A 10515-nucleotide genomic window follows, 5' to 3' on the forward strand; every position below is an offset into this window, starting at 1 on the left:
GGATTTAATTAAAATTTATCACTTGCTTTAACCGCAATAATTTCAGTTTTGTTTCATCGCATCGAGATTGTCATAATCATCAGCGGCAGAGAGCATTAATGGTTGTAAGCAATAAAGATGACACGCACACACTCAATATACAAATTTGGATTCCGAAATCTTTTGCATTTCCCTTCAGCGGCCGTACAGTACATTAAGACAGACAAAAATAAAACGGATATGAATCATCGCATTGTCATCAAAACCGAACAACGTTTTATCTTCCAACAGTGTGTGTGTGTGTGTTTTTTTTTTCCTTCGTCTTCCTTTTCTTTCATCGAACAATGGGTTGCCATCGAACAACTCTAATCTTATTCTCGACTATGCATTATATTATTATTATATCGATGAATTATACACAATTATTTTACGCACCAAATAAAATCGTACAACAGTTAAGTTTAATGTGCTTGTTATACGTTCGACCCCCCATATACATATATACACTTTGTCAAAGTAACCCCCTTTCGATTTCGAACTTAAACTTCAATGCATTGAACTTCTGTGATGATCTCTGTCCTACGAAAAAGCAATAGACGGTTGAATCACAACAACAACAAGCAAAAAATTCACCATCAAAAAGCATGTTTTTTACGAAGTGAAACAAGAAGAAAAGAAGGGCTTGAAGAAGCGACGAGATAAGAGCTATTGAGCTCCTTGATTTTTCGACTCCATTTTATGTGTATGTTTGGTGTATGAGACAGAGTGCCATGTCATTTGATAGCCATCATTTGTGTTCAATGCTTGGATTTTCATTTGAAGTAAAAAATGAATACGGCAAGATGCTCTCTCTTACTGCAACTCTTCAATCATATACTCATATACATATACATTCATTTCATCAAACGATGTAAAACGCCAAGTTTTTATTTTATCATAAAAACGAGGAAGAAGCAAAAAAACGTGGAACTTTAACCGTCGGCTGAATTTTATGGCTCCTTTTATGTACTGAGCACAAAAATTTGCTTCAATATTTGTATGCGGTTACGAAAAACGAAATAATCGAACAAGTGAAAAAAAAAACTTGATATATCGACTCAAATATATGGAAAAGTATGTGTATGTGTCTGTGGAAGATATAAACAGAAGCTAAAGTTCGAATCGCTTCATCTTTTGCACTCTTTTTACTTTTCTTTCACGAACGAGTAAAAAGTTAGATGAAACACATTTATGAATAAATGAATGATATATCCGATGAGCGATGAATGATGATCCAATTTTTGGTGTGTTACTTTCGATAGTCGTCAAATCACTTTCAACTGGCTTTTTTTCCTCATTGCTCACTCACTCTTTGATAATTCTGTTCTTTCACCCGTTCTTGTTCGCCATTGAGAATGAAAATGTGACGATATGTTAAATGGTTAAGATGTCCTCTACTCTGGTCTACTTAGCTATTCATTAAATTGCATCATCATCATCGTTCAATTCTAGCATTTCTCCGAACTTATGCGTCGCTGATGTCATTTCAACTGATGACACGACATTCAATGCCAACCGCTGTGCCAGTTGTACGAATTCGGATTGTTTCTGAGAGTTTTGCGATAATGACTGTTTTACATTTTTGCCCGTTTTTTCTCGTTGTCTATTTCACCATTCGACCAAATCGTCTCTCATTCATTTCAACAACGCGAGGCTGTGTGCATATGATTGTCTTTTGAGAATGCCAACCATTATTATTCATATTTCATTTTCATTTTGTGAGCCATCGCAGATGGTTTATTTGTTTAGTGTATGAGGTTTATTTTTATGGATTGTATATATATAAAATCTCCTTCCTTTTGACTTGCATTTTTTTCCTGTATTTCCTTCTCGTTTGGATGAGTGATCTCGTGTGTATGTGTTTTTTTTCTCTTTATTTGATGCATGATTGATATGAGAGTGTAGTTACTGTAGCAAGACAGTTTACTTCAAAAGGCTTCAAAATCATTTATGTGCGAGCGCGCGGTTACATTCGTCATTTTTTTTTCTTCTCATTTTCATTTGCGATTGATGACTTTGCATTCTCTTGCACAAATTCGCTGTTGAGTATCTTAACATCACTTGCTGTGCCAAATGGTATGACGATGACGAAAAAAGCATACAAGGCGCACATCCGATGTTGATTGTGATTGCAGGCTTACAAATTTTTGCAACACAATACATGTTTGTGAGCGTAAACTAAGCAGAGAATGAAAAAGAAACAGTTCAATCTGTTTAAAACATACACGCGTGGTTATGCAAACACATGCATACGTGAAAGTGATCCACAAAAAAAACAACAACCATGGGTTTGAAAAGAATATGTCAATCAATGACTCCGATGTTGATGGAAAATAGTATTTTTCTGAGAAATGTATAAAATCATAACCACACACACACACACACACACACACACACACACACACACACACATGATTAATAATCTTTTAAAAAATGAACATAGTCTTCACTTTTTTTCCTTCATTCGTTTGAAAAGAATTTAAGAGAGATGGAATTTCATTTTTTTTCACATTCAACAAAATACTGTTGTGGAAAAAATCAAATGTCGTTGTGGAATCGACTCTAAACCTGTATAAACAGTAACTCTTTAAATTCTATCCAATTGAAAAAGAAGCAAAATCTACGCCAAATATTTCGTCAATGACTTTTTACCATTGCAGTCCAACATGATTGATTTTATAAAGTAATCACTGAAAATTCCACGGAATTTCTCTTTATTTTTTTCGCGCTCCCTGTGATTGACGGAAAATTTAGACAAAATGAACTTCGGTCAAACTGAATATTGACTATAAAATAACCTTCGTTTGTACCAACTTCTTACTAACAACGTCCGAATTTTGTAGGGTGATTGATTTTAAGGATATTTAACTTTTTTTCTACGCAGAGTAAAAAAATCGAAATAAACTTTATATTTATGTTACGTCAATGTGTGTTGGCCATTAAAAAATGACATCTGTGCGTCAATATCAATTAATAACTTTTTGTTGTCACATATTATGTTGAAATTTTGCAACAAAATTGCTTTATATTCTTTTATGTAACGCGAAATTCTCTTGTAAATCGATTGGTATACCAAATGCATGTATCATTAAAAACACTGCGAGAAAATTTATTTTCAATAAGCGTATGCCGTGGCATCACAACATATTAATTATAAATTATTATAGATGCTTGTTTATCGATCGCTGTTTTGTTCATGATTTGTGGCTTTGTGTGTTGTACGGTACAAATAAAAAAAAAATCATCTATTTTGTTTGTGTGTGTCGAACATGTATCAACGCAAATATTACCTTATGCTTCAGGACATTACACGTTATTAATTAAAACATGTGCTTTTTATGTGCATCATTTTTACATTTGTCTATTTGGGGCACCAACACACAGTTTTTTTTGTTTTTTTTTTTCGTTAACGTGTTTATTCTTTCACATTGCCTGTTTAATTCAAGTTGCGCTCTTCGAAAATAAAATGACAAATTTAAATTAATTTGGTCGGATTAAATTGCCACATTTATTTATAAATTCGAATTGATGCAGTGAAACGTGTACATTGCTCATATGCGTTTGCGAACAAACAAACGAGAGAAGAAAAAAAACGAACAGCGTCCATGTGAATTTTATTTCAAATAGTTGCGGATAAATGCACCTCAGCGTATATGCCTCCCTTTGAGTTAGCAAATGAAAGTTCATATCGTACATCGCCGCGGCCGAGAGAAGAGCATCTATGCAGAAATTCCAAATGTCAACGTTGCTTTATTTTACATTCATTCAAATGTTATTTTCGGTTTTTTCGTCAAAGTGATGATAATTAATTAAGAAGTGTAATGCGCATAAATAAAACTACTGACAATTATATATGATTTGAATTTGGGCTGAGAGAGTGAGAGAGAGAGTTTGTGTGTGTTTGTCAATCTGCGATTCTTGTGAACTCCTTGGCAGTGATGCGTAAACTGTTGCCGTTGATGCTGTTCGAGAGTGGTACGCGTATATTGAATGCATCATTAAACCGAACAGAAATTTTACCGACCATGACACTTTATATAAACATCTTTTGCATTTTTACTTCTTTCGTTCATGCGTTGTGACTTTTTTCTTTTTGAGCCGGCATTCTTACATCCCTTCCAAGGAATTTCAATGAAATAATTGGCAAAAAAGAGAAAGAATGAACGAGAGAGAGAGAGAGAGAGATAGAGAGAGCATTGCAAATAGTTGAGAAGGCTAACTTTTTTTTCTTTAAGAAAAATCCAATTGCGTGAACTTACTTTACGAGTGCATCCTATTAAAATATTTAATCGCTTGAAAATGTGACATGCATAAAAAAAAGCCAAATGACAGAAATAGAAAAGTCGAAGTTTTTCCTTTGCTTTAAGATATTGAAAGAAAAAGAAGCCCTAGATGGAATGTTTCGCTAGGTTTTCGTGAAAACGGCGAAAGAACAACGCTGTATTAACCTTGGGCCAGTGGTTGACTTGTTAATCCATTTGTATTGCTCTTCTTGTCTGATTTGCGTCCAATGCAAATTTGGCTCTTATTGTGACTAATCGCTTAATCGAAACCATTTTAAGAACTTAATTTATTTTAAATGTGTCCCATTCCACGGTTTTTTTTTCCTTCTATATATATTGAAAACAAAAAAAGCTCATTCAATCCACTTTAACAAATTTTTTTTTTTTTTAAGTCAAAAGAAAAGTTTGAACCAGCAGAAAACGACAAATGGAAAAAAGGGATTTAATGTAAACAGCCGTTTCATAAAAGGTTTGGCTTAAAACAATACAAAAAACACACACATAAAATCAGAGCAAAAAGAAAATCACAATCCAAATCAAATATGAAAAGCATTTACCACACATTTGTGTGATTTTGATTCGTTTTTCCTCTCCATTAGGAGTACATCCATTGAGTGTGCGAACGAGCATTGTTTCATTCTCTCTTTCTGTCTCTAATTGAAAGTGGTCATAGAACGATAGCATAATTATAAATTAAACTTGGTCAAAGTTGGCTCTCGATTTGCTTGGCTCGAGGCCCAAAAATAGAATAATTAAAAATAAATTGGTACTGCATTTATTTACTGTGTGGCCGCAGTCAGTCGCCCTGTTGTTTTCTATCCACGCACAGACATATTCACAATACTGACGTGTCGTGTTTGAGCATCATGTATATACGAATATAATTGCAATGGTCACACACAGTGTACAACTGAAGCGTAATCGAACAAGTTGGCGATTAAAAACGAACAAAAAAAAACACGCAAAAATGATTCAAGAGACGAGGGTAGAACGGCGAGTGCAAGGGAAGGAAAGAAATAAACAAAACAAAAAATAATATAATGTAATTTAATTGGACTCAATAAAGACAACAACAATGTTTGTTGTCACGTACTTCGGATTAAGTATCCATGTGCCTCCACTGCAATACTAATGATGGCACCCATTCGTTTGTTTTGTTTAGAGTTTGTGTCGACGTGAAATTTTTTCATTCTTTCTTCACTCGCTCGCTTTCGCTCTTCATATTTTTGTCTCGTTCGTTTTGTGGAACCGTATGTCGCATGTCCTGACACAAAATGCTATTGTGCCAAGCTCACTTTACCAAATAATAAGGAAATGAAGCACGCATCTGATCCCTCTTTCATCTGTTGATTTAGGATTTAGTTTTAAAATGTTTGTTTTCGCATTTTTTTTTTCTTTTTCTCTTTTGTTTGCCTGTTCAATACTACAGAACCGTTTGTGTATGTATGCGTGCAAGACCAGCGAGAGTGAAGGCACGAAAATTCGTCGAGAGTTGAAATCGTTGTTGGTGTTGTTGTTGTTGTTAATGCTGCTGAATCGCAATGATTTCCAGACGATGAACAAATCGATGAGTACGGCGAGAGAGAGAGAGGGTGTTGTGATGCGTTTTAAATCTGTTTGTGTGCATAGAGTGGTGATGTTAACGTTCTAATAGATTAGCGTTGAAATTGCTGACGGTTGAAATTATGCTCTTGTTGTTTTTTATTCGTTCTGCTTTTGCCGAAAATATTGTATGTTTTTTTTCTGTTTCTGTTGCTATTTGTGTATGCGTCTATAATAACGTAATAATGTTGAGTCGTGCCATAGAGTGCGTACGATTTTTTTTTCATTTCTGCATATTCTTTGGAATAGGTGATAGAGATAAATCCATAGCCAAAATGTTCCGTACATATAAACAAGAGGCAGATTAGCATTGGAAAAAGTGTGTGTGTATTGTTGACGTTTGAGATTCACAAGGCTAACATTTGCTGGGATAAGTGCTGCGATTTATGTTGCTTTCGATTTTTGTGTGTGCGCGTTATGTCGAATTTTGTTTATTTGGAATGCGTGATTTAACAATAAGCAAACAATGGCATGAACAAAAAAAAAAGAACACACACACTCTCTTTCGATTTTTGGACAAGAATCTTCTACGTTCGCGAAACATTTGCCAGCCATACGTACGGGCTAATTGATTGGCATACAAATCAAATAAACCATAAGAAACAGCAACAACGATGAATTTTTACGATTATTACGAAGAAGAAGCCTATAAAATAAAATAAAATGCAAACAGAATGGCAAAGTAAGTGAAATCAAAATTGTTCGGTTCGAAATTTTGGCAAATGCCAAGCGACTGGTGAATTGAATCGTCGTCATAATGGAGCCACATATATAATCATAAAGACCGATGTACCTTCGCATAAGAATTTCGATAGATTTTGAGTCGAACAAAGGAAATTGAAACCACTTAATATGCAACCAAACGCATTGTCATGATGCCGAATACCATCAACATAATACGAATACAGAGAATTGTCTCTGGCTTCGACTCATTCATTTGACAAAATTGTGGAAAATTGAATTCGGTCAACTCAAGCATAAGAACGCAAAATACGAAAAATGATTTAGGGGAATTGAAAGCCATTTGCACATTGTTTAACAACATGCGTGCGTATATTCAGTACACACACACAAAATCTTTCTTTCTTTTTCTCGCTCGATTTAGGTGTCCCATTTAGATTTTCGATTTCTGAACTCAGCGTGGTCGTTTTGTCTGTCTCTGTCTGTCTTTTTTGCATTTATCAGTTTTAGGGGATTGTTTTTCGTTTTTCATTTAAAAGCAGTTCGTTTTGGTACGACGTTATGTCTCTTGGTCTCTGTGGTGTTGGCGCGATATGCGACAAATGATGCTCACAATGATGACGATGAGGTTTTTTTTCTGCCGTTAAAGGGTCGTTCGGTTGCGAGTAGTTGTGGATAGATTTTGTTTGGTGATGGCGGTGCTAATGTGCTAGTGTGTCTATGTATTTTTTGCAGTTGGGTGGGCGAATTCTGTATAATTTTGCCGAGACTGTGATTCAACAATCATCACATATATGCGATGCAAAATTACGAGATGTGAACTCGAAAATGAAAACGTTTTACGGTTTATTTATTTTCATTAAAGAAATGACTGTGTTTTGGTGCGAAACGAGAGAGAGCACGGATAAGAGGGCGAGATCCCCTGAACTAAAAAAGCCATGAATCAATTCATTTTAAGTTTAAACACTGACGATGATCGCAAAATTTCATTGTAGCATATCCGAATAAGTCACATGTATTGTATACTATTTATGTTGGGAATTGAATATATTTAACTATTACTATACATGAGATACATGAACCCCCTGAAAGCCCATGCACTATACACTGTTGTACCATGAGGAAGAATATTAATTGACCAATTACAAGTTGAAACGCAAACAACTCAATAAAATGATAAATTTCATGTATTTTACGACCGAAATTGCCGAATTCGTACGGAAAACCATGATATGCAATAGTTTACAACAGTACATGGGATAAAGAGAAAAGCATTTATACCGCTCCAGCAAAATGTGGCATAACAAATTGAGCGCAACGCTCATTTCAAGATAATGATGACAGCAAACAGAGATTTAGATAAATTAAAATAGTGTGTTTGCCAACACAAAAAGTAAATATATTGCGTTTGAATTTTGGCAAAATTTTAGTCGATTTATCGTCATGAGAGTCTCAGTTTCATTCACTTTATATTTCAATTGAAAAATGTTCAATTTATGAAAGGCGAAAATTTCTTGAATTTAAACAAAGTTAAATTGAAAATTGCACGAAATTTATTATAAAACTCATACTTTTAATTGACATTTTCATTTAATATTTTTCATTGCAACCATTCCGAGAAGTATCCAATTTATCATTCCATTCGTTACACGAGTATTCAAGACGAGTAAAGTCTTTATGAATAGAACCATTTTGGGTGAAATTCTCATATTATGATTAAGTGCATTTATGCACACAAATGAAATACACATCAAAATATATTGGCCGTACACATTTCAAACATTTATTTATTACTTTTCCGAACACATAGTGTAAGGTGAAAAGTATTGTAATCGGTCAAAATTTTGAAAATTTCAGAAGCATGTTTTCTACCTATTATTGAGGTCAAAGAACACGAATTTGGCGTTTTTAAACATGGTTTTTGTTAATCTTTACATCGTACGTCGTACGCAAAATTTGTTAGCAAGATTGCGCTCATCGTAGAAACATAATTCAAAATCTGACTTTACAGGAAGATTGGGGGTCGCGAGGAATAGAAATCATTAGATTTTGAGCGACTTTGGTTGATGAAAAAAAATTTCATGCCTGGAGTGATACCTATGAAAAAGAGTCCAATTTTCGTCCAAAAGTCATACTTAATGTAGACTTAAACACTCAAAAATAGGTATTGGGGGGTTTTTAGCACGAAAAAACCGAATCTGAGGTTAGTTTTGAGATACAATCAACTTTTGATACAGTTTCCTTGAAAAAATCACAAAAAATTTGAATTTTTGTATGGGAGCCATGCCTGTTTGCTACTTTAATGACGTGAAACTTTTCACAGACTATTTTTTATAGAAAAAAAAAATAACATTCTGAAAGTTTGAAGAGATTTCAATTAAAATTAGGGGTACCTCCCATACAAAATTTTCATATTTTGTATGAGATATACCATTTATTTTGGTTGAAATTTTTCCAAACCTTCCGAATGTTATTTCATTGTGAAAATAGAATACTTTCAAATGTCGTACAAATGAGTTCATCATGAAAGTGTGAAGAATCTTTTCTCGAGTACTTCTGCTATTAAATTAAAGAATATTTCGACGCCAAGGTTTGAACATATTTTTTGGTCTCGAATATTATTTTGAACTTGCTTATTTAAATACGCAACTACCACCGTGCGGAAAAGTTCGTCTTACTCCCGTTACACTCTTTATTTATTAATTATTGGAAAAATTGGATCATTTTTTTAAACCTTTTTTGCACAAAGTTAAATGATAAAAAAAAAATTATTAAAAAATGATTCAAACGCTAGAGAAAAAAAATGAGATTGCTTGTGTTATCTGGGTAGTAATAATTTTATTTTTCGATTTCATCATTTTAAAATTCAATTCGTTCTAGGCAAATAAAATTCATAATAATGATGATAAACAAAACAAAATAAAATTTAAATAATATTTACGTTAATGAAGTTTTTCTGGAAAACTCGTGTCGTAAAATATTCATGGAATTTTTTGATAAAAATCGAACATTCGTATATAATATGATGAACAATATTGATAAGATATCATAGTAGTCGAAACAAAGTTAAAACCAACTTTTAAATTAATTCCGCAAAAAGTGTGATGAACTTTTTTTTTAAATGCTTACTGATCGTTGGTGGTCTTTTAGTTCTAGTGGTTAGCAAACACAAAGGAGCGAGTACGACGTTTCCCCCTTTGCTAAGCGAAATAAATCCGATATACGGCGCTGATTTAAATGTCACTCTATGTCATTCCACAATGATACATTTTTTGGCTTGACAATATATAAGCTCTTCATTCAACATGCATAATTTTTGAACGGTCGAGTAAAAAAAAAAACATATCATAAAATATTCTTCTTACGTTTATCATAAAAATTCTCTATATTTTAAATTTATTTGTTTAAAAATAACAATAATTTCAATTTTTTTTTTCATAGATTGAACAAGAATCTAATGTAAAAAGTAATACCTATGCGACACCTACCGTTAAAATAGAAAAGGAAACTTATTTGGAATTGTAACATTTTGGTCCGCCATAACAGCATCTTCGTTTTGCTTCTCTGTGATTGGTCAAGTAAAACGAAGATGCTGTCATGGTGGACAAAAATGCTACAATGGATACCAACTAAGTTTCTTTTTGCATTTTTACGGTAGGTGTCGCATTGTCATTACTATTTACATTAGATTCTTATTTAATCGATGAAACATGTTTTGTTGAAATTATTGTAATTTATAAACAAATTAATTTTTTTATAAAAAAAAAAATTAATAAAGTTTTTAATGAAAAATGTTAGAAAAATATTTTATGACATGTTTTTTTTTCAACGATTCAATAATTATGAATGTGTATGCATTTTAAATGAAGAGCTTATATATTGTTAAGCCAAAAAAGTATTATTGTGAAATGACAGAGTGACATTTACATCA

The sequence above is a fragment of the Contarinia nasturtii genome, unplaced genomic scaffold, assembly GCF_009176525.2.
Source record: "Contarinia nasturtii isolate CC-2019 unplaced genomic scaffold, AAFC_CNas_1.1 Cnas_scaffold_493, whole genome shotgun sequence".
In the NCBI taxonomy this organism is placed as follows: Eukaryota; Metazoa; Arthropoda; class Insecta; order Diptera; family Cecidomyiidae; genus Contarinia; species Contarinia nasturtii.